This window comes from Sorex fumeus, unplaced genomic scaffold (assembly GCF_029834395.1).
Source record: "Sorex fumeus unplaced genomic scaffold, SorFum_2.1 ptg000079l, whole genome shotgun sequence".
Lineage (NCBI taxonomy): Eukaryota > Metazoa > Chordata > Mammalia > Eulipotyphla > Soricidae > Sorex > Sorex fumeus.
The window spans coordinates 6,332,328-6,357,520 of record NW_026606136.1 but is presented as its reverse complement, the minus strand read 5'-3'; positions in this window follow the sequence as shown (position 1 = coordinate 6,357,520).

Sequence of the window (25,193 nt, the reverse complement as noted above, 5' to 3'; positions counted from 1 at the left end):
CCAAATGCCCCGGCCCCACCCCACGGACAAGAGGGCAGCACGGTGTGACGCAGGAGGACAGACTCCATGGATGTCCACCAGGGATTCTTCGAGGTCTGCTGAGATGGCCCAGGCCTCTCCCTTCCACTCTGCTGCTTGGGACACAGTTGTGATGACCGGCACACCGGCAGCCGTCCTTAGCCACGAAGAAGGACTGGAAGCCGCAGTGCAGGAAGGTGGAGCTGAGGCGTGGACGTCCCGACCAAGGAGTGACCCCCGGCCCTGGGCTCTCTCTCAACACCTCCCACCAGAGGGACGCTTCTCCTCTGCGATGCCTCTGCCACTGTGGGCATTTCTGATGTGTAGGACAGACTTGCTTCCACCCGACTCCAGCTCAGCAGCGGCCTGGGCAGCTCCCTGGAGGCTCACCTGTCAGCTCCCTCCTTGCCAGGACACATTTTCTATTTGTCTCAGCGAGGGAACAGGGAAACACCGAGCTGTGAACTCCGTGTGTTTTGTCTCAGATTTCCCCTCCGGAACCGTTCCTGCCTAGGCCCTGAGAACCTGGCGCCCGACGCCCTGACCCCCCGGGGTCTGCCCAGGCCCCTGCTCCCAGCTGGGCCCCAAGACCCCCAGACAGACACCTCGGAGATGCTCCCCTGCTAACGGGGCAACCCCAGGGGCCTGCGCGGAGGGTGGTGCTGAGAGGCGGCCGAAAAGGGCTGGCCTGTGGCCTGGGTTGGGGGCCCCACAGAGGCCAGTGGCCCCTGCTGGCCCAGAAGTCCCCAGCTCCTCACGGCTTCTGAGACCTGCCATCAGAGGCTTCCCCCCATACCCCGTGCCAACATCTTCATAGAGACACGGCTGGGCCCCAGGCGCACCCAGAGCCGCGTCCAGCCAGGACCAAAAGGGCAGCACGGAGCCTGCATGGGAAGGGTCACTCTCGGGCTAAGGTGACCCGGGGAGGGGGTACCCGGCCCAGGAGGCAGAGCTAAGTGCTGGGGACAGCTGGCCTGCCACCACCGCCCACAGGGCCATGGCTGACCTGCCCGGGGCGAGGGCCCAGGGAACGTCCCCCTGACGAGGGAGCCTCGCCCAGCCACTCAGGACAAGCTCCTGGTCACGGCTCCAACCCCACCTACAAACAGCCAGAGGCTGGCACGCTGCCCACGAGCTTCCCGACTCGGGGACAGTGACCAGGGAGCATCGTCCACACGCGGGACGGCGGCCTCGGTCAGCAGCAGGGAACTAGCCACAAAAGAGGGTCCAGCCTGGGGGCTCCGAGGGGCACTGGCCTGGGCACAGCCGACCCTGGCACCACACAGGGTCCCCTGAGCACCAATCCAGGAGTCAGCGCTGAGCACCGGAGGGTGTGGCCCCAAAACAGTAAATAAAGATCAAATTAAAATGCTAAGGGGACCACGACCTCAGGCTCACACCTGCCCCTTGGCGCCACCGAGCAAGTCACAAGTCCACCAGAGGGACTCACGTGGCCTTCCACAGCAGCTGAAGGAAACAAGGCAGGCAAAGCCCTGTGAAGAGCGGCAGCCGCACGGAGCTCTCCCAGGACACGCCGGGCTGGCTTCAGGCCAGCGCCCGGAAGAACCTTCTGGAAGGTGGGAGGGGCGGGAAGGAGCCCGCCCGAAAGGCCTGTCAGTCCCCTGAGAGCGGACGCGGGGTCACCTGGAACGGACAGGAACTTTCTCCTCCTCTCCGTGAGCAGAAGGACCTGCTGGCAGGTGAAGCCGCGTGAGGCAGAGCGCGTCCGAGGCTCGGTCCGTCTGTCACGTGTCTCCCCTGAGAAACCTGCACTGAACATTTGTACACAATTTAAGAAACTTATGCTCCAAAACTAAGGCAATGGCACCACTTGGTTCCTTTAATCAATTGTTTTCCCGGCTGCATTAAAGTAGGTTAATAAAAACTCTCCGAGGGAAGAGAGAAAGCGTCCGACGGGAGGCTCCGACGGCTCCCGCCTGTGGGTCTCGCTGGGAGCAAAGTGGCAGACAAGGGCATCCCAGGGGCGAGGCGTTATATTTGCAAACTGGTACCATAAAAATTACCAAGAATTGAAATGAGATGTGGAATCCTTTTTAAGGTGTCATACAAAACAACTGCTTGTTTCTCCCAGGAAATAGTGAAGATGGCTTATTTTGGGCATCTACCACTGTGCTCTGGACGATAAAGCCAACGGCCCGGTGAGGTCCAGCACCCTGGCCAGGGGCCGCGCTCCAGGCCTCAGATGGCAGCTTCTCTTCCTACTCAACCAGCGTCTCAAACGCAGGCCCAGATCAGCGGCAGCCTTTCCGACTGGGAAAGGAATACTTTCGGTTCTCACCTTTATTCTTTAAGAATGCCATGTTCGCCTGGGAATATATCCCAGAGATGCAAAAAAAAAAAAAAACAGTAGAAATGACATCTGCACCTGTGTGTTTATTGCAGAGTTTATGATAGCCAGAATCTGGGAAAAAAAACAAGTGCCCGAGAACAGATGACTGGCTGAAGTAACTTTGGTATATCTACACAATGGAATACTATGCAGCTGTCAAAAGATATGAAATCATAAAATTCGCATATAAGTGGATGGACATGGAGAGTAACATGCTAAGTGTAATAAGTCAGAAAGAGAGGGACATAGAATGACTGCACTCATTTGTGGAATATAAAGTAGGATAATATGAGACTAATACCTAAGGACAGTAGAGATAAGGGCCAGGAGGATCACATCATGGTTTGGAAGCCAGCCCCACATGCTGGGGGAAAAGGCAGTTGGGATGGAAAAGGGAGCACTAAGCAAAGGATGGTTGGAAGGATCGCCGGAATGGGAGACGTGTGCTGAAAGTAGACCAAGGACCAAACACGATGGCCTCTGAGCATCTGTATTGCAAATCATAATGCCCAAAGTTAGAGAGAGAGAGAGAGAGAGAGAGAGAGAGAGAGAGAAGGATTGTACCTGCCACAGAGGCAGGGAGTGGGGTGGGGTGGGGTGGGGGTGGCAGGTGGGACACTGGGGACAACGGTGGTGGGAATTGTGCACTGGTGGAGGAATGGGTGCTCGAGCATTGTGTGACTGAAACGTAATCAGGCAAGTTTGTAACTGTATCTCACAGTGATCCAATAAAACTTCTAAAAGAAAATTTTTTTTAAAAATGAGAGAAAAATAAAAGAATGCCATGTTCGTACATTAGTTTTGAGATCATTCGTTTAGTGCAAAAGAGAGACACGGGAATTATTCACATGATGAAAGATTTCAGAACTCGGGCGAAATGCTCCATTTCCGTCTACACCCTTCCCAGACTGTCGCCGTCTCTGAATGAGAAATAACCTTTGACTCCAGCAGCACCGTGTCCGGGAGGAAGCACTTGCCTTCCAGCCTTTGCGCTGACCTGTCCAGTCTCTGCCCGTCCTGCGGCCAAGGCCAGCAGGCACTGCGGCTGCCCTGGACCATCTGGGGCAGCTGCCTCCTCGCACACAAACGCCGCCATCCTTCCCCAGGGACGTGGCTCTGAACACCCATTCCCATGACTGCACCCTGTCCCCTGCTCCCGAGAACACCGCCTCCAGTAACGCAGCCGACAACCACCTTCGTTGACCTTAGGAACACTGAGCGCCTGTCCTGCACACAGCGAGCTGCACGAGACCCCTCTGTGCACCCGGAAACAGGCATGTGGGACATCGCTCAGATGGTTCCTCGTCCTGACTCCGTCGTGTTCTCAAACCTGAGAGAAGCGTGTTAGTCCACTGACAAGTGGGTTTCACCTGCCCCTCACTCACGGAGTGTTCAGATAAAATCTCCAAAGCAACAAAGACAAGTAGAAGCAACGGAAGCTCCTACAACAGGGTAAGACCGTGTCGCTGAGTTTATTCTGTCCGGATGGGAACGAGCAGCTGCCCCCTGCTTCCGTGGGCCGGTGCTAACGGGACGTGTTCTGCAACGGACCCACATAGGCCCTGCCTCCAGCTGGCAATTTTCAAACTACAATGCTGCATGGACCACACAGAGTTTTAACCCTGTTAACTGGAAGAGTTCTATCTAGATACTGGACGACTAAAATCCAACCATAAACAGCTTTGGAAGGGTCCATCTCACAGTGGTTCGATAAAAAAAGTTGTTTTTTTTTTTAAAAAAAAGTGCTATCCCATGACAGTTCCACCCACTTGTACTCTAACTCTTAAGAGAGTTCGCAGAGGTCAGGACAAAAACCAGGTTTGTCCTGTTCTACAAAGGGGCCTGGCCAGACGGACACGTGATCACCCAGAGGCATGCGGGCTGACTGTGTGTGACCGACCCCTCGCGCCGGGATCAGCCACAGACGCCTTCACAGACTGTCCATGAGGATCAGGGAACCGAAGTCCAGCAGGCATGGCAGGCATGGGCAGGCAGGAAGCGCCTGGGGCCTTCAGGTTCAGACTCTGTTGGCGTTGGTGCCACCCTGGCATCTGGTGTGGGAGCGGCTGAGCTCACCCTCACTCACCCCCAGGCCCAGCCTCACTGCCAAGTCTCGGTTCCCTCCTCACCCAGAAGCCCAACCCCCGACCTGGCCTGGCCAGCAGTGCCCTCGCCGGGCTGCCCAGAGGCGTCTCTCCAGAGAGGGGCTGGTGATAATCCATGTTTTCCTGAGGGGTGTGTCTGATCACAGCGTGTGCACATACAGCTGAAAGCAAGGTAAACACTCTGCTCCGATTTTCTGTTTTTTTTTTTTTAACCACCAAATAAAACTGTTTCGAAGCGGCTTAAATGGTACCTCTTCAAAATGGTTCCAAATTCTAGGATTTCCCAAATTGGATTCCTTCTCCCTCCGCCCCAGCTCTTCAAAGTGGTGAGGAACGGGACAAAACGTTTCCAGGAAGAAGAGAGTACACTTCCAGTGTGCACGGAGTCTAAAGGCTCTGGTAGCATTTGCTGGTGAAACCTGCACTGTCGAGGTCGTAAGCAGAACCCTTCCTGCGCTCCTGCCCTCCGCAGTGGCCCAATCACGGTGCCGTGGGAATGACTTGCGTACAAGCCGGCATCACAAACAGCCTTGGCGAAACCAGTGGCGTCCAGGGCAGCCCCGGGTGTGACTGACACCTTCCATTCCCAAACAGGAAGACACACCGATGGTCAGACACTGACAATGCGCCGAAGTCTCTGGGCAGCACGGTCCCTGGGCCCTGGTCCTCCTGGGGCCAGACGGGGCAGGCACCTCGTCCAGGTGGGATCCCGCCCTCGGCACACACAGGTGAGGGCACTCCTTCCGGGCAACAGGGTGGACATAGGCCTCCAGTGATTCTGGAACCTTTCAGCGACCCAGACCCGGGGTCACAGCCCACAGCAGCTGGCCCGGGTCACAGGCACATGCTGCAGAAGAACCAACGATCGGCAGAAGAGACTTGACAAGGACGATGAGCGCGTCCAGCCGCCTAGACTGGGGGCTGCGGGCCCAGAGCAGGCAAGGGCTGAGCCAGCACCTGGCCACTGCCCGGGGATTGGCCTGTCTCCCGAGTCTGCCTGTGCCAGACTCAGCAGGGAGAAGGAGAGTGGGCAGGCGTCCACCCTGCAGGGCGCAGGCCAAGGGCCCCACACACACCATACTCGGGCTGAAAGGCAATGAGAGGGGGTTGGACACGGGGTCTCGGGACCGTGCCCACTTCCATGGGCAGCTCAGAAGGGCGTGAGCACAGCGGACGGTGGTCCACACGCCCCATGCACCGGGCTGGACTGCTCAAAACCAGACGTGCCTCCTAACAATGGTCCAGAGCACGGGGCCTTGGAACAAGCACCGAGCACCCTCGGCCGCCTGCCCCCTGCTGGGGCCTCTGACTCTGCCTGGGAGCCGAACGCAGCGCCAGACACTCAGAGGGTTATCAGAAAACCCACCAAAAAAGGAAATTCTGCTTTCGTGGCCATTTTAAAATATTGGCACTCACTTTGAACTCACTTAACTTTTTAATAGAAAAAAGTCCTTGAAAGGATAAACTCCGCATAAAATAATTTCTGAAAGACTGCGGCCCAGGGAACGCTGAGTGACATTAGGTCACAGCACACTCTAGCCAAAGGCAACACTGAAGGTGGATCATAAAGTTAACAGCATCGGTTACAAAGTAAATATCTAATATTTGGCCTTTTGGAGGAGAACTGAAAGGAATATCATTAAAATGTACTAAAATTCATTTTTCTTTAATGAGAGATAATTTGCTGTCAAATTTCCCGCCTGACATATTTCACCTGGCAACGAAAGTGGGATTCCACAGCACAAACGTTCCCTCAAAGCCCCACAGATCCTACAGTGACTGTTTAAATGAGGTGACTTGGGCAATGGGACTTCGTGGAAGTAGAATCGATCCAGCAGGGGCTGAGATGTGGCGTGCCAGGTCCCTGGAAATCTCCGTCCCTGGAGCAGGCGCGGGACGGGCGGGGCGGGTCTCAGCAGACAGAGGAGCCCAGACCCAGCTCCCACTTCATTTCCGACCACACACCCCCTGGACCCGACTCTCCCTGGGACCCCCAGGGCAGGGAGGGCTGTGGGGGCCAGGCAGGGCCCTGGAGTGGCCCAGGCAGGGGCTAAAGCTCCGAGTTCAGGGCTCACCCACGGGCACGTGGCTGGGCTGGACCAGGAAAACCAGGACTAAGGCCAGAAAGTGCTGGGGTCCAGCGGGGAGGCCAGCGACAGTCTGAGCCCAGAGGTCTGGCCCACATGGGCAGCTGTGGCCGGAAACTGGGCAGGGGCACGGGATCAGGCAGCCGGGATAGGGCCCGGCCACCCTGCATGGGGAGTGAGCAGACTGCCTAGGACCAGATGGGGGAGTCATTCCCAGGACTGGGAAGGTCAGGGGCAGAGCCTGGTCCTCATTCCCTGGGAAAGGAGAGGCCTGGACACCTGCGGCAGGACCCGGTCCCCTCTACTTTGTCTGCATAGTAAACTCTAACCCTTAACCCACTGGGGTTTGCACGCAACTCTGCCGTGCAATCCTCAAGCTCCCACAAGCTCAGAAATCCACTTCCACACTAAGGATATTGGCAACGCACATGCAAGAGACAGTTCCTCCCGAGAACATTGGAACTGGGGCTGGAGAGATGGCGGGGCAGACACCAGCCTTGCACACAGATGGCCCAAGGCTGCCTTCACCGCCCTCCCGCCCTCCATAGAGGGGTCCTCAGCACAGCACAGAGGGCCCCAAGAGTAAGCCCTGCTGGATGTGCCCCCCAAAAAAACAGAGATGAGAAATCAAATCCAAATATATTTGTTATCAAAATAATTGTCCATGGGGCTGGAGCGATAGCACCGCAGGTAGGACGTTTGCCTTGCACGTGGCTGACCAGGGTTCGATCCCTGGCATCCCATCTGGTCCCCCAAGCACCGCCAGGAATAATTCCTGAGTGCAGAGCCAGGAATAACCCCTGAGCATCGCTGGGTGTGACCCAAAAAGCAAAAGAATAAAAATAAAAATAATTATCCACAGACCATAGGTGTTCGTCAGGGAATCCCAGAGAAGCAGCGGATGCAGCTGACAAGTGACGGGGCCAGAGACATGCAGAGCAGCCAGATCATGGGTACCTCGTCCACGCACGGTGGAGCTGACCACGAGGAACTGTCCGCTCACCTAGGTGGGGGGGGGGCCGAGCCCCAGCCCAGAGGCCCGGGGTCCCCGACGCCAGGCAGCAAGATCCCGGGGCTTGTGCCCCGGCCTCTCCCCCATTCCTCCCTTCAGTGGGCCCCCCTGCCCCGGGAGCTCAATGAGCCAAAACCGCTGGCCAGCGCAGAGCCGCCCATCACCCTGTAGTGCCACCCCCTGCTCAGGAGAAGACCTGCTGGAAGGTCCCCGTGCACTAAGGTCAAAGCACCACGACGCCGGAAGATCCCAAAGAACGTCAACTCTGGGGAGAAGCTGCATGACTTCAGGGAAAGCGCCCCAGGATAAGGGGCGACTGCCCTGGCCCACATGCGGCCGCTGGAGTCTCACCATCCTCCTGCAGGTGCCTCGTAACTCCGCTTCGGATACCGAGAAAGGGGTCAGAACCACGCCGATTTCACACACGTCCCAGGTTTGCTTTGAAACCGGCGAAAAAGATGCAGTGACCATTTCACTCTGGCCTGGCGGGCGGGGTCTGTGTCCTGCCCTTGGGACGGAGCTTTCCGTGCGAGCAGCGTGGCTCCGTTTGGCGGGTTCTTTGGGTTAAGTGTGGGGCCACACCCGGCAGGGCCTGGCTCTGCACCAGGGATCTGTGCTTAGGGGACCGTCAGCCGTGCCGGGGATCAAACCCCCAACGGGAGAGCGCAGAGCAAGTGCTTGGGCCATGTGTGATGGCCAGAAGACCACTGTTATCGAGAAGCCAGCAAGCCCGACTCTTCTGTGGACCAGCCCCCAGGTTCCTCCCGCTCTCTGCCCCTGAAACCTCAGTGCTCAGCGAGCAGATCAGGCCAGCCGTGCAGAGTCTGTACTGGGAACCCTGTACGACAGCCCCAGCCCCCACGAACAGGCCAGGATAGGCCAGGACACAGCCCCCAGTCCCCTGCAGTCCCAGGGGTCAGTCCCAGGCCTGGCGCCGCAACGGCTCTCAGGGGACCACAGACACTGACGGACACCAACGGACACGAACAGACACAGTACTTCCTCCCTGGCACCCTGTGCTTCTGCGGTCCTTCTGCTACCCAGCACTGTCTCGCTCTCTCACTGACGTGTGTCCCCCTGCCCAGGAGAAGCCGCCTTTGGGGATGCCTCATTCGTTCCTGAGCAGACCCCAAGGCAGGCAAAGACGAGCAGCTCCCGGGAGAGGACCAGGAGGCACCAGCCTGGTGGGGCGCCGGAGCCCACGATGACCCATCGGGCAAGGCAAGTCCCGAACCACCAGGGGCCTCTGAGAACACAGGGTCAGAACCTCACAGCGGGGGGTCACCCCTGACCTCTCATCCCACTGACCTCAGCAGGGGAGTGACCCCTGACCTCTAATCCTCCAGGACCCAATGGGAGGGTCACCCCTGACCTGTAATCCCACTGACCTCAGCAGCAAGAGTCACCCTAGACTTCTAATCCCCCCTGACCTCACCAGCGGAGGTCACCCCGACCTCTGATCCCCAATGACCTCACCATCGGGGGTCATTCCTGACCTCTAATCCCCCTGACCTCTAATTCCCCCCAGTCTCACCAGCGGCGGTCACTCCTGAGCTGAAGGACACGTCCAGGCACCCACAAGGCCCAGCTCTCTCCTGCGGTGTCCAGCCCCCAGAGGGGGCAGGGTGGGCCCACATGCTCTGGGCACTGCAGGGCAGAGATGGCCTCGGGGCTAGGAGGACCCGGGCGAGTGAGACACAGAAACTCGGCCAGTGCGTGAGTTCACGAAGGGCCAGAGGCAATCAGGCCGATTTCTACGGGCCATGCTGGGGGCTGCAGCCCAAATGGCACTTGAGAGCGTGGACGGTGGGAATGCGATTACTCAGAGTGTGCGATTACTGACCGGGTGAAAGACTGGAGCTGAGCGAGCAATCCAGGATTATGGAGTGGCTAATAAAATCCTCAGGAGAAAGAATCATTTCAGAGAAATCATAATTAGGGACAAAAACAAAGGAATCTACATAAATCTAAATTTTAAATTAGAAATAATAAAACTACAATTATAAATTGCAAAATTAAAATAACTTTAATTACGAAAGCTTATTTTAAATATAAAAAAATAGAACAAATTCAAATGGTTGAACGGCTTATTTAAAACTTTAAATAATCGAAAGGCAGCCTAAAGCTAAAAGTTTTAGCCAAAAGTTAGCTGCTGGACTTGCAGCTCGCCTGAGAGTGCTCGGAGCTGGTGGAGCCCTGGTGGGGCCGGAAGCAGCGCTGAGGCATGGGTGGGCACCGGCACCCCTGCACATCTCTCAAGGCCCCCAAAGTTGCTTTTGTACAAAGAATGCTGACCTGATGTGACGGTTTTAACAATATTGATCGAGGAAGAAGAGAGACGGCATCAGTGATCACCAGTGCCCTTAGAGTAAGACACGGCGCAGGGCGACCGGGCAGGGACTGAGCTGTAACGTCCAGCAAACGGGGCAGCCCGAGGACTGCCGGCCAGGCACGGTGGGACTCCAGCGTCATCCCAGAGGCGCTGCCCAGCCCCGAGGCACAGAGGCAAGTTTCTGCCAACCACGTGGAGGACGAGTCGTCCTGACTCGTCCGACTGCAAGCGGCAGAGGTCACAGCAGGAGTTAAGGGGGCACACGGCCACCCCTGTTGATCCCACCCTGCACGTGTCCCCTGGGCAGCTCCGGGAACCATCCCTGAGCACTGCCAGCTGAGCCCTCATAAGAACAAACAAAGGCATGGGTTGTTTGAAGAGGAGGAGGGTGCTTCCTCCCTGGGGCTGTGCTGCTCGTGCGTGAGGACAGTGAAATAAGGTCCACAGGCCGGGCAGATAGCCTGGGACACACGGCCCGGGACAGACAGCAAACTGTGGGGCGCGAAGGGCTATTCACACGGTGGACACCACTGGGGACAACTATTGAACAAGGGGATTTTAGGAGAACATGGAGCTGCGTTTCATCATGAGTCCCACACACTGGGGGCGAGGGGGTTTCTAACAGAGCAAGGAAGTGTGGGCCCTGCAGAACCAGACAAACCCGCATCCTTCCAGAATAAGCCTGGACAGGAGAGGCTGCAGGACCTGCCCAGTGCGGCCAAGCCCAGCCCCAGCCCCGCCAAGCACCGCCAGGGGTCGCTCCTGCGCGCAGAGCGGGTCGGTCTCCAGCTCAGCTGCATGTGACCCAAATCACCACCTCTTCCCCCAAAGAAAGATCAAATTAAGAGCTGGGAGAAACCATTGGCAATGCAAAAATGGTCAAAAAACAGAAGTTTAAGCAAAGAGAGTGAACACATAATGAGAAGAAGGAAAATCTTTTAGGGATGTTGACAAGAAAGACATTTGCAAAGTCTGAAAAGGCATCCTCCTCTCCTTTGTAAGGAGGAAACCGCAAGGCAGTCCCAGAAGACAAAACCCAAGAAGCCAAACAATGAGAAACGCTGACACAAGGAACTCCTCATCCTTGGTGCGACTCGGTGAACTGGATGCTCTGGAAAACCAGAGGCTGTTTTCCGCCCGAAGGAAAGGCACTGACGCGTTCCGTTCGCAGTCTCCCACCCCAAGGTGACAAGACAGCAAGGCGGGCAGGTATTAAGAGCAGCGTTATTTTTAACAGCAAACAAAAGCTAACAACAACTCAAGTTTTTACCAAGAGGAAAAAATGAATGAACTGCCAAATGTTCTACAGAACAAATGATGGGGCTGGAACAATAGCACAGCGGGGAGGGCGTTTGTCTTGTACGCAGCCGACCTAGGTTCGATTCCCAGCATCCCATAGGGTCCCCCCCCGAGCACCGCCAGGAGTAATTCCTGAGTGCATGAACCAGGAGTAACTCCTGTGCATCGCCGGGTGTAATCCAAAAAGCAAAAATAAATAAATAATTCTCCTGGTGTTGATCTCAGCTATTCTTGGGTATTAATCTCATATTTTGTTATTTTATATCCCCCAGATGAATGCAATCTTTCTATGTCTATCCCTCTCTTTCTGACTCATTTCGATTACTTAGAGGCCAGCCGGGTATTCTAGGGGAAAGGACAATTCAGATAGAAAGGGGAACACCAAGTGGAGGGTGTTTGGAGGATCCTCCCAGGAGGGGAGATGCAGGTTGAAAGTAGACTGGACTGAACATGCTCGCCACTCAATGCCTCTTTGGCTGATCACAGCGCCCAGGAGGAGAGAGAGAACAAAAGGGCAGTGGCAGGGGGGGATGGGGGGATGGGGGGGGGGAGGGATATTATCCTGGTGGTGGAAAATGGGCACTGGTGGAGGGATGGGTATTTGATCATGGTATGACCGAGATCCAAGCACAAAAATTTGTAAATCTACAACTGTACCTCATGGTGTTTCACTAATAATAAAATAAATAAATAAATAAATAAATAATAAAGAACAAATGAATGAATTAGAGCCTCACGCATCAGCACACGAATCTCATAAAAAGCATACACTGAGCACAGCTGACACGCCATACGAGAGGTCTCCTCCCTGCAAGAGCCACACACACACACACACACACACACACACACACACACACACCAGCAACACTTTCTGTCATGAAGAGTCGGGACACGCCAACCACGGGTCAGGACTAGAGCAGGAACCGCCAAAGAGGGCCAGCAGGAAGAGGGCGGGGGTGTTTGCGTGGACACAGGCTGTTGCCCAACACCGTCAGGCAGAAGACCCAGACCTCATATGGGCTCCCGCCACACCCGCATTCCCAGTCTCAGCCCTCGGCTAAAGTCACATCCAGCCTCTGATTGGCAGCGTGAGGGGAGAAAAGGCTGGTACTGAGCCACGCAGAGCTTCCAGGGGTGTCAGACCAGATACCCCGCGGGTGGCATCGTATCACAGGGACTGGGCACCTTCCCCAGACCTGCTCTGCGACACGCCTGCCTGGGCTAGAGTTAAGCTGCTGGCAAGCGCTCGTCCCTCAGGGGGTGGCGGGTCTCTGGAGACCCACGCCAGAGTCACTAAACTAAGAGAGTGGCTCTTCGGAGGCACCAGTGCCCTGGGCAAGAGGGTGCGACGGTCACTGTCTCCGGCTCTCTCCAAGCTGAGTTGGTCCAGCCCCAACACCCAGCGGTCCTAGTCTCTTTCCAAAGGGGGTCTTATATAGGCCTTCACCGACCGTTACAGCTGAGCCTGCGCATTTCATAGCCAATAGATTTGTAATAACAGATACTTTCCTGACCAATCCAATTGAGGGTAAATCACTTCTTAGCCTCTAGTTCAAAGATCAGCATTTGCGTCAGCGCTTAGGAACATCCTGGTTTTTAGGGCAGTCCGGGGTCTTGCAACCTGGGTCTTGTGAGAGACATCCGGTTATCTGGCCTGACCCCCACCCTTCGAGTACCTGTATCTGAATTCCTTGCTCAGGGGCAGAAAAAAACAGTTATTTTGCAATGCAGGTTCCTATTAAGCTAAGCTAAATTAATTCTGGTGGTGGTCCATTTGGGGCCTGTCCCTCACACCCTCCCCCGCGTAATAAAGCACAAACATGCACACCAAGTGCTGAGTAAGCAGGAACACAGGCTCATCACTGTCTGATTTCCTGGGTCCAGAGGAGGCGGGCAAGGGCTGCGCTGAGGAACTCTAAGATCCCCCAAGCACCCTCCCAGGCCTGCTTCGGCTCTTGGACCCCTGAGTCTCACCGTGGTTTCCCCAGAAAGCGCTCTGCGTCATGGCCTACACACTGAGCCCCAAAATTATGCACTCCTGAATAATTCGCATTCTGCTGCCTTCGCATATTTTCACGGTCCGTGTTTTCCTTTTGGAAAATGCCGTCAAATTAAGATTCTCCTGGGCATTATGAATACTTGATGCAGTCAATGCACTGTTGGAGAAATTTCCCCAGTGATATATTCTCAATACTTTTAATGAGAACTAGGCAAGCGGCTGGAAGTTCAAACAGCTTTGGGGAAAACCGGCCTTGAAGCTGTGTTCCGAGATTAGCCCAGAAACCTCTCGATCGATCCCCATAGCCAGCCAGGCCTCCCTGGGCAGCGGGCAGCAGCGACAGCTGTTGCTGAAGTGGACACAGCCCTGGCCTGCCATGGCCTGCCCCTGACCCCACCTCTGAGAAGATGCTGTGCCGTGTCCCTGTGTGATGGGACATGAACCAACTGGTGATAAACTTCAGCCAACACTTTCCAAGCAGGCTCTAAAGACTGCTCCTTCTGTAGACCCGGGGCGGGAGGGCAGGGCAGCCTTGTGGGCTTGTTCCTGGACAGATGGGATCCACGCCCGTCCCACCCCAGCACAGCTCGGCCCCCCGCGGCCCCCAAACCAGAGCGGTCGAGCCTGCAGGAACCTCCCAGGCCGGGGCTAACCCCTCCACCTCTCACTCTTAGTGGCCGGGCACCCTCCCCGAGAACCTGCCAGCAGGAGCTGCCCCAGATGTGGCCATAGACAGCCCCAGCTGAGCGCCCAGGACATAGCTGGCTCCAATGTCCAGCCTGCTGCAGCCCTTCCCGACCAGGACCCCTGCCGTGGGGGTCAACGCTGGCGCCCACGCAACTGACCCTCTAGAGGGGCACGGAGCCCGACAGACCCACACTCAGCCCTGCGCCCAGTCCCTGTCCACACTGTGTCCTGCCCACTGGCGGCCGAGCTGTGCCCTGGGCAGGGAGACCAGAGCAGGGTCCGGCCCGGCCCTGAGGGTGCCCCTCAGAAACCCTCCACGCTCCCGGCCCCCCAGAACTGTCAGGGCTTGTTCCCTCTGGTGGGGGACGGAGGGTTGAGCACAGGAGGGTCACTGCCGGTACCCACCTTCCCCTGGGCTAGTCTGAAGCCCCCAAAGGCCAGCCGGTGGACGAGCTGGGTGTGGCGTCTGCTGGTGCCCCTGCCCCGGGACCCCCCTCCCTGCTCTTTCCTGGGCCTCAGATCCAGAGACACACTCAAGCTTCTCCCACCCAGGGCCTGGTCCCAGACCGGGTCTGTGCTGGCCCCGCCGCCTGGACTGTGATCTGGGGTGGCCGGAGGTGGCCTGAGGCTCCCCCTGGAGGCCTTTGGTCAGGGAAGCTCAAGGCTCCTCCCCAGGGCCAGAAGCTGGCCATGCCTGTGTCCACGGTGGCCGCCCCAGCCCCGGCCCCACAACTGTCCAGGACAACGCACCCACACCCGCCTCCCTCCCTCCGCAACCCCCAAGTGGACCCAGCGGCCACCCACACTGCTCTGCCCTCCCCACGCTGGCCTGAGGCCTGGAGGGGGCATCTTCATCCCTGTGCTGAAGAGCAGGAAAGGGAGAGGGAATCGGCTAGCACCCTGGATGGAGTCCTGGGCAGCGGTGGCCACTCCTGGGTGCTGAACCCCAAACTCAGTCACTCCCAGCGCTGAGTCACGAGGGTGTCACCAGGCTAGTGCAGAATCCCTGCACTCAGTTTGCTATTCCTAGAAGCGCTGAGTCACAAAACTCTGCAGCCCCCTGGACCCCAACCCCGGGAGCTGGGCGACCTGGGGCAGACAGGGACATCAGCAGGCGGGCGGGGCCCCAATGCCAGCGTCTGTGCCTTCGAGTGACACCGACCAACCCCCCCTCCCCCCTGGTGATACGGGAACAGCCCAACACCCAGACCCGGGGCCGGGGGCTGGAGTCACTGCCGGGGAACTAGAAGTGGGCTCCGAGGGGCCCCCACGCACAGGGAACTAGGAGAGAGACACCCAGGAGGAGACAGAGCCCGCTGGTCTCCCAAGTGGCTCCAGGCCTCACCCCACCACAGGGTCCGGTCCCTGCAGCCACACTGCCATGAAGGCCGCCGGCTGGACAAGGGGACCCGCCTGCAGGGAACCCCAGCTCAGAGCCGGAGACAGGACAGGCTCAGGCACTTGCCTGCACGCAGGCAGCCGAGTCTGACCCACAGACGGTCCCCAGGGTTCCTCAGGACCAGCCCTGAGTAAGAGCCAGGAGGAAGCTCTGAGCACGGCCGTGGGCGGCCCGAGCACCAAACACGACAGCCCACAGAGCCCGGGCCCTCGCTTGCCTCGGCCACCCCTTCACCTGCTCTCGGCACAGTGCCCACAGCCACAGGCATGTAGGCACAGTGGAGGCTGGCACACCAAGCCCCGCGATTTCCTCAGGCTGAGTCCCCAGGGCCAGCGCCACCACTGGGAGGACAGAGGCACCTGCTGTCCTGCGTCCAGCAGGGAAACGTGCTGAGGACAGCGGTGGCCCTGGGCCGGGGGACTGCTTGGGGCCACCTCATCTCCCCTTCAGGGCAGGCGCACCCCAAGCTGAGAAAATGACACCCGCGGCCCGTAGGCTCTGGCAGGAAGCAAGTCATTGATTTCGTATTAGAATTCCACTTTCTTTCTTAAACCCTATGAGTGTGGCGTTCCCAAGAGCCAATAAACTGTGTTTCCTGGGCTGGAGCGATAGCACAGCGGGTAGGGCATTTGTCTTGCACCCGCGACCAACCCGGGCTCGATCCTCGGCATCCCATATGGTCCCCTGAGCACCACCAGGAGAAATTTCTTGAATACAGAGCCAGAAGTAACCCCTGTGCATAACCAGGTGTGACCCCAAAAAAGCAAAACAAATTTAAAATTAAAAATAAATACATAAACTTTGTTTCCTGCCTGCACCCAGCTACAGGGTAAGCGGTGGGGTGCTGCCCGTGCATGTGTGAGAGTGCGTGAGCGTACGAGTGTGTCTGTGTGTGTTATCAAAAGACTCCGCTGGTGGCCAGGCCCGAATCTGGCACAAGGTCAGCCAGGCCAGCTGCCCTGGGCTGCGGAGGAGGCCCGCGGGTGCTACACAGCCTTCGTGGGTCTAGCACGGCAGTCGCTCTGCCTTCAGAGAAGTGAGGTCTCTTGTTGCGTCTTCTGGCAACCCAGCAGTGGCACGGGCACACGCAGGAAGTTGCAGGCTTCAACTCCAGTGGGTTTAAATCTCAGAAGTGGACACCTGTCCGGATCCTTGTGACCCAGCCTGCTCGTCCTTGTTCTCCGGAGCACGGGAGGGAGAGTCACACACTCCCACTCACAAGGCCGTGATGCTCCATAGGCCTCTGCAGGGAGCACCGGGGCAGAAAAACACTTCTAAGTGAATTACTATGAAAAAAATCGCAGTACGGGAGAACTCGCGCTTGGCAGTTTCTGGCTGAAAATCATACGGTGCCGTGTTGTCTCTAAAGGTATTCATTTTCTCCAGATTAGACACTGGCTCAAATACTTCTAACCGGCGGTGTTCCGGGGTGAAGAGCAGCAGAGTGCAGGCTGGCGTGACGTCCTGGCCGGCACTGTCCACCTGCTTTACACTCCGGCGTTTAATGAGGGGTTGCAGGAAACGGAGAGCCGGCATGTGACAGACGGGGCTGGGGTGCCCTTCCGCTCTCTGGGATTATCCCCGCAGATTTCCCCCGAGACATGGTTTCAGCTCAGTGTGAGTGTCCAAGCCATCATTTAGAATGATGCCTTCAAGTACAACAAAACGTCAAGTGAACGTCCACCTCCTACGGGAGCAAATCCAAGAGCCTGGGTTTCTGTCAACATCGCATGGGGCGAAACCTGCTTCCTGCCACTGACCTTGAGAAGTCACCTCGTCCCAGCGGCCACCGCCCTCACCCGCAGTGTCACCACATCACCCCCCATCACCGCCCTGACACAGGCTGTCCCTTAACCCTGACGGCGATTTTCCAAGCAAGACCCTCGCCCCGACCCCCACGGGCAAAGAGACGTCAGGGAAATGACCCCTCAGGGATTTCGACCGGGAGAAGTCAGGCCTCCTGTCTGGAGCCCAGCGGGCGTGTGCACTGGCAGCGGTGGCCCTTTCCTCCGTGCTGGAAGGTTCCAGCTGCCCCGTCGCAGCTCCTGGGCCGTCCTCTGGGGTGTCTCGGGGCGGGGGCCTCTCCTCTCAGCGGGGCAGCTAAGGAAGCCCGTTAGCCGCAGCTGAGCCAGGCCCAGACCCAGGGCACAAACACGCAGCAGTGGGGACGGGAGTGCTGCAGGCACTCGGAGTGCACTGGGCCGGCTGGGCTCCGTCCTGACGCTCCCGAGAGCTGCCAGCCCAAGACACAGGCCCGCTCGCACCATCTCGGCACCAAGACCCGCACGACGGCATGTTTCCCGGGCCCTGGGGGCAGACACGGGCACCGGCAGGACCCTCTGCCCAGCACCATGAACATGACCTCTGCCCCAGCACCCATAGCCCACCCTGGCTCCCCCAGCCCCCCCCCCCACTGCCAAGCATGAGCTCGGCCCCCAGTACTAACCACGGCCTCAGTCCCCCACCTGAACCCAACATCCCAACTCCCACCCAAACGTGAGCCCAGCCCCCACTCAAACCAGGACTCCAGGCCCCACTGTCAACCGTGACCCAGACCCCCCACACACACACACACTAAAAACATTACCAAGACAATGAGGGTGTGTGGAAGGGGGTTATTTCAGAGTCTGTTAAATTTGGGAACTTCTTTTCTCACCATCTGGAGACACTTACGGACACAGATATAGACTCAGATATTGCCAGGTTCTGAGACAGAGGCTGAAAGAGGGACAGAGGTTGGGAGACAGACAGAGGCTAAGAGACAGAGTCGTGGATTCGGGCTTAGACCGGCACAGATTTCGCTTCTGACACTTGGCTGCAGGCAGACTTAGGAACGTGGGCAGTCACTGACAGTCTAAACGTAGACACAGACACTCAGATCAGCTCAGGCGGAGACAGAGACCTCTGGAGAGAGACTTAGGTACTGATAGAGACTTAGAAACAGAGACTCAAATGCCGGCGGGCACGTGGGTGTGAAGACTTAGAGACAGACGGACACTGACAGGACGCAGTTACAGACCTGCGATACTGACAGACTGAGACAGGGAGAGAGAGTGAGGCAAGAACAGAGACAGCGATACAGAGACTGGGATAAGGGCAGAGACTGAGACAGTCTTCAGAGAAAGACCGAGACTTAAGCGCAGATCCGGCCTAGACTTACACATCCCCCTGCCCTTGGACAAGGACACGAACAGCAGCATGTGACCAGCATGTGGCCCTCAGCTTGGACGGCTTGGACTCAGAGACCAGCCGAACAGCCGTGTGAGAACTACCGACCACAGGCCAATCCGTTCTCCCCTCAGCGTGAAACTGGGCTGGGCTGCGGTGAGTTCACTTGCAAGCGGCTGCCTCGAGTCCCTCAGCAAACCGGTGCACGTACGAGAGGCCTCAGTGGGCAGGGGTCTCTGCAAACCCTGTCTCCCACCAACCTTGGCTCGAGACCCTGGCACCCCGAGCTCCCCCGAGCACAGTGCTCACCCGTGTGCTTCACCGGCTGTGCCCACAAACCTGGGCCACCCTCCAAAACAAATGGCCCTAGGGATGGGCGTCGGTCGCCCACGGCCGAGCCTGGCTAGTCTCGCCCACAGGGACCCGGCAGCACAGGGCGCACTGGGGGAGACCGGGCACACGGCGGGGGCAGACAGCAGCGTTCTGTGGAACCCAGAGCTGCCCGCGCTTGAAAGGTACCCCAGGAGGGGCCCAGAGTCCTGGGGGCGGCCGGGAGGCCCCAAGCCACAACCCCCAGAACCCTCGGTGGGTGTCGATTAGAACAAAGGAACAGGACAGCGGCACCTGTGTCCATGGCCGCCTCCTGGTCCACTCTCTGAGACAAGCCACCCCCAAGCGAGACGCACGGCCTCAGGCCCAGGAGACCCAACAAGGTCAGCGACACTGGTGCTGCAGATGGCGCCTCCCTCCTGCCTCCCCCAGGACACGACGGCCACAGCCCTCGGCCTGGCTCCCTGCCCCCCTCAGGCGTCCCCCCCACATCTCCGGCTACTTCCGCTTGTCTCTCCCGGGAAACCCCTGACCACTGAGGCTGAGCAGACGCCCAGAGGCTGCAGGTGGCCTCTGTGTTTGTGCAAGGTGAAAAGAGTTGCCTCCCTTCTGCGATACCTGACAGTACACTGGTGTGTGTGTGTGTGCACGCACATGCATGTGTGTGAGCGTGTGTATACATGAGTGTGTGTGCACCTGTGTGTGAGTGTGCATGGGTGTGTTTGCGCGTGTGTATCTGCGTGCATGTGTATATGGGTGTGTGTGTGGGAGTGTGTGTGCATGCTTGTGTGTGTATGGCTGTGTGTGTGCGTGAGTGTGGTATGTGTGTGCATGTGTGTGCATATGTGTGTTCATTCCTGTGTGTGCATGTGTGCATGCATGTGTATATGAGTGTGTGCATGTGTGTGCTTGGGCATGTGTGCATGTATGTGGGGTGTGTTCATGTGACTGTGTGTGCATGTGAGTGTGTGTGTGTGCGCGTCTGTATGTGTGCACCCGCTGCATGGCTTCTGGCTCACTGCCACAGAGAAGGCAGACACTCCTGAAACTTGGCGTCAGTCTGCACACGCGTGGCCGGGCACACACACCTCAGGGCATCCCCTCGAGGCTGGAGGGTTCTCAGGTCTGACAGACACGGCCACCGTCTGAGGTGGTCACACCACAGTGTGAAAACGCTGCGTGAGAACGGTCTGACTGTCCCATATTTTTTCTAAGAAACAGTATGGTGCGACCAGAATCCCCGGACAGGTGTGGAGTTAACATGCATGATCACGCTGGAATACATAAAGAGCCCTCGATGACTTCCCTGGGAAGCACCGTTTTCATCATCACTGCCCACCAAGGGCTCGGAGACAGGTCTAACCTACACATATATGACACAGACGTATGCACGGATACACTCGTACCTGTACATGGCATTGGGGGATTCCTAGTTTGGTGCTCAAGAGTCCTCCTGGCGGTGTTGGGGGGACTTGGCAGCTGTCGACACAGCACGTGCTCCGTGAGCAGCTCCCGGCCCAGACCCCCACTCCCCCCACTTTCTGGCCCCTCCTGCTCCGTGGGCTGGGAGAGACCAGGCTCGGGCCTGGGTGCCAGGGCTGAAACCCAGGGCGCCCAGGACACCAGGCGCAAACCCCCTCCAGCAAAGCAAAGCCACTCCCCACCGTGCCTCTGCCCAGCGGGCGCTGACCCTGCTGTGGCAGGCTGACCTTCTCTGGGCGGCCCCCTCCCGCCCCCTCTCGGCTTTCTTCCTTCTGGATTTCTCAGAGCACCTCTGCTTTACGGAAACAGGATTTTTCTACCAAATTTAGGATACACGCTTCCAGATTCATAATAAATAATGGGGAGGTAATGCAGAGGGGGAAATGTTTGTTGTCAGCAATATAGACCACAAAGACATTTTCCGCTCGGTGCCTTGCCTTTATCTTTTCCTAACAGCTTCGTTAGTGGACAGAAGGACCAATTGGACATGGCTGGTAGGCTCTTTCCCGCCCCAGATCATACGATATTGTCCTAAAGCAGCTTCCCAAAGCCTTATAGTACCACCTGCCACATTTTAAAGTGTAGTCTACCTGGACTTGATTTTTATTTCAAAGATTATGGAAAAAATTTTAAAGTACACAAAATTAAAATAATAATACAATAAATCCCAAAGTGCCTTTCGCCAAGCTCCAGCAGTCAACAGAGAGCCCGTCTTCTTCTATTTATACTCACTGAATCTTCCAAATGAGATTATTGCATTGCAAATCCCAGACACATCACTTCGTCAGTAATGGAGAATTCATCTTGGAGGGCACTTTTCCTAAGAAAGCTCTAACACAGAAACCACAACTACCCAAAAATTTTAATATTCCTATCATTAACTAGCCAGGAAATAAAGTTTCTCATAAATGATCTGTTTCATTATTACCAATTTTCTCAAATGAGGAACTAAAGAAGTTGCACATCTCACCAAGCTGAAATACCTCTGAAACCTCAGATATTTCCCTCCGTTATTTTCCACAAAACTGCATTAGGGGCAGGGGTCTCGGAAAGGCAGCACTGGCAAGTGTGAGGTCCAGGATTTGATAGCAGACACCACCCCAAAAAAGCATTTGAAGCAACAGGTCATTTATGCACAAAATTCGTTCTAGATTTTGCTGCCAGCTCATGTCATTTCCTGTGTCTCTTGGTCTGGGTGCCCTGAAAACAGTGACACCAAGAGACTTGGACGGATCTGGGCGTGATCACTGCCTTTTGACAAGATCTGGGGTGATGGCTGGCGGTGGTTGGGAATCATCATGGGTGAGGGGATCTGGGGTGATTGCTGCTAGGTGAGGGTGTTGTCACTTCCTTGGCGGCTCTGGGGGCTGGAAGCCTAAGTGGGCCCTTCCGGGCCTGTCACTGGCCAGGGGGCAGCACTGTGAACAAGGCATCACGCTCAGCCGCCCCTGATCTGATCCTAGACCACCTGTCTCTGCACACAGGGGTCGACTGCTCCCGCCCCAACACCACCTCCCGGGTTGCCCGCAAGGTCACCAGCACTGGGACGGGGCTGCTGGCCAGTGTCCAGCTACGATGCAATTGCCCTAGGCCAACACGAGCCCGTGGCCGTGGCTGGAGCCCCGGTGCTCAGCCCCAGGGTTTCCCTCTGAGTCCTCACTGCCCTCACAGCCCGGCAACCTGCTGAGGCCCGGGAGACCCCCAGGTGCCGCCCCAGGAGAGGGGGGGATGGGCCCCATCTCAGCGCATCAGCGGCCTCGGTCCAGAGACTCCCAAATGAATCTCACAATGGATCAGCTCCCTGCAGAGACGTCTCCGGACCCCGACCACGTCAGGGGGGTCTTGCCTGCCAGAAGGAGCAGAGATTCGGCTGCTGGGGACAGTGGGAGAGACCCTCACCCATGCCCAGCTGACAACGCCTCCTGCACTCAGCCTCCGCCCCCACGTGACCAGGAAAGGTGAAAGGACTGGAAGGTTCCGCGAGCGATTTCCTCGGGGTGCAGGGGCTAACTGGAGGGGAGGAGTTGGCGCGAGACCGGAGGGGTGTCTGCCGGTGCATGTGACAGCGGGCTGAGGGGGCATGCCGTGCAACCCTCCCTGCCATGGGCTCCGAGAATCGCCCGGAACTCTGCTGACCCAGCCCCAGCACCCGGCACTCCACACACTCTGCCCTGCCGCCGCTCTCCCCAGGCGTGGTCTGGGCAGTGAGCGGGCTCCCTCCAGGGGCAGGACGGCTCCGCAAGCCCTGTCAGCAGCCAGCACTGGGCCCAGCCTGGACAAGAGGGAGCACTGTCCGGGAAACACCCAGGCAGGTGTCATGAGTCAGCACCTGCCGCCACGGGTGCCACTCCACCGTCCCTGCAACCTTCGGCCCCTCTCTGCCCCGTGGAGATGAGACCAGCCCTCCAACGCCCCTACTCAGCGCTGGGCACAGGGGCCGCAGCAGCACACAGACACCCCTGCACAGGAGCAGGGAGCTCCACCGGGCGCCCAGCTCCACCCCTGCAGCCGCAAACCCAGGAGAGAGCCGACCAGGGGCACTTCTGGGCAGCCACGTGCAGCGCAAACTACTGCCCTGCATACCTGCCCCGAACTCCCCTCCCCTGCACACCCACCCCTAGCTCCCCCTGCACACCTGCCCCCTAACTTCATGTCTCCGCCCCGGCATCCCCCTGTGACTGGGGTGGGGGTCCCCATCGTGGCAAGCAGGGACCAGCAGCCAGACTGGCCGGGGAGCTCCTGCCCCAGTGGGCCATTGGCGGGACCCCCAGCTCGGCTCTCGCCCCCGCCCCGACGTCAGGCCGGTTTCGGCCCTTCTGCCCGCCCCCGGCCCCTAACGCGAACAGGGCAGCACCGCAGCGCGGACCCCGACCTCGGACACGCCTAGTTCCCGGGTGCGCTCTGCTCCCCGCGTGAGGCCCCCGGCTGCCCAGCCACGGAGGGAACGGGCCGCGCCGTCCACGCACCTTGTGTCCTGCAGGCGCCAGGCGGCCCCGCATCCCGCGCAGGCCCAAGTGCACGAAGCACAGACCTAGATGCAGCGTGTCCAGCCCAGCTCCGCATCCGGCCCGGCGCTGAGTCCAGCCCGGCTCAGGGTCATGCCCAGTCGCCTGTCCTGCCCAGCTCTGCGCCCTCTCTGTCCCTTCAAGGCCTGGCTGGCCGAGAGCATGCAGAGGGCCGCGAGTTCTGTTCCGGACACGCGTCCTCCCTGCACCAGTCCAGTGCCGAGGAGGAACGTGGGTTCGCTGGACTCTCCCGACCCACTGCGCGGGGCGTCAGAACTGGGTGCATGACGTCACTCTGGGCGTGGCTGCCGTCACTTGGAGTGACTGACATCACTACAGGCGTGGCTGACGTTGCTCTCACCGGGGCTGACGTCACTCTAGGCGTGGCTGATGTCACCCTGGGTGTGGCTGACGTCACTGTGGGCGTTGCTGACGTCACTCTTGGTGTTGGTGACGTCACTGTGGGCGTGGCTGCCGTCACTATGGGCATAGCTGGCGTCAGCTCTAAGTGTGGCTCGCGGATTCAGCGCGCGCTTCCCACGTGGGCTTGACAGCACTGTCCACGCTGACCCCACGCACTAGAACCAAGGTCACGACCAGCCCTTCTGGACGCAGGAGCCTGGTCATGGGCTGTGCTGAAGCCTCGGTACCCGGGGTGTCCCCAGACCACGGAGCCCCCCGAGCGGGTCCTGGGTACCACCCCCGGAGCAAACCCGGCCCAGGACCCTTGTTTCTCTCGCTGAGGCGCTGCCCAGCAGTGAGGGGTGAAGGCGCAGGGGCCCAGCGGAGAGCGGGGGCACAGGTGGCCCTGCCTGGTGGGAGAGCTGGAGGCCCAGATGGGGAGCCCCACTCCAGGGTTCGAGCGCGCCCGCCCGGCTGGCCGTTGCCCAGAGGCCGGCTGGGTTCCCACGGAGGAGCTGCAAACCCGCACTGGGCCGGGCACTGGGGGTGCCTGGAGGCTGTCTGAGAGGCCTGGGGTGCGAGTCTGGGGGTCGAGGGGGCGCCTTTTCTGGTAGTGCAGGAGGCAGAGCCGGAACAGTCTTTCTGGGAAGCTGCTTTCCTGTGTGCTGCTTTGGCGTCCAGACCTGAGGAGGAAAATAGGAAAATACGTGGAGTTCCTGCGGAATTCAATCAGCTGATCAGTGGCTGAATGAATACCAGTACTCCTACATAAAAAAAAAATAAATCACCATCATGATCATCCTGTTGTTCCTCGATTTCCTCGAGTGGGCCCCAGTAACGTCTCCTTCTTCCCAGCCCTGAGATTTTAAAAGAGCCATTTCAATGCTCTTTCAGGATTAGGAGAACGAGACCCATCATTGTTACTGGTATTTGGCATATTGGGTACAACACAGGAAGTTTGCCAAACTCTGCCATGCGGGCAGGATACTTTTGGTAGCCTGCCAGGTTCTCCAAAGGAAAAATAAGGTAATAAGATGTCACGTGGCTGCGAATGCGGCCATGCACTTCTGGGAGCTGGGTTTTATAGTCTCTGCATCTTGGCCGTTGATGGGACCAACCTGGCGCTGTGGGCAGCTGGTGGGTGTGACGCCTACCTACTGGAAGATGGGGGGTCTGGATGGAGAAGGCCCAGTCCCAATCCGAGTAGGCTTGGAGACCTCAGCCCCGGGACCCGCATGCCTGGGTTCCTCTGCCAGTTCTTTCATGCATGAGACCCGTCCGGACGTGTGGTGAGTGGTCCCAGCATGGCTGTGGCTGGCTCTGGAGGTCCTCAGCTGCTGGGGCTCTGCTGGGGGCGGAGAGGGGGGGAGGAGAGAAACTCAACCTTCCCCCCTCCAAGGGGCCCCGGTGAGGACAGCCAGGCGTGGGGGCAGGAGACTCTGTGCTGTTCTCCTCCGGGAGCTGGGTTTTATAGGGTTCGTGCCTAATTCAATCAGCTGATCAGTGGCTGAATGAATA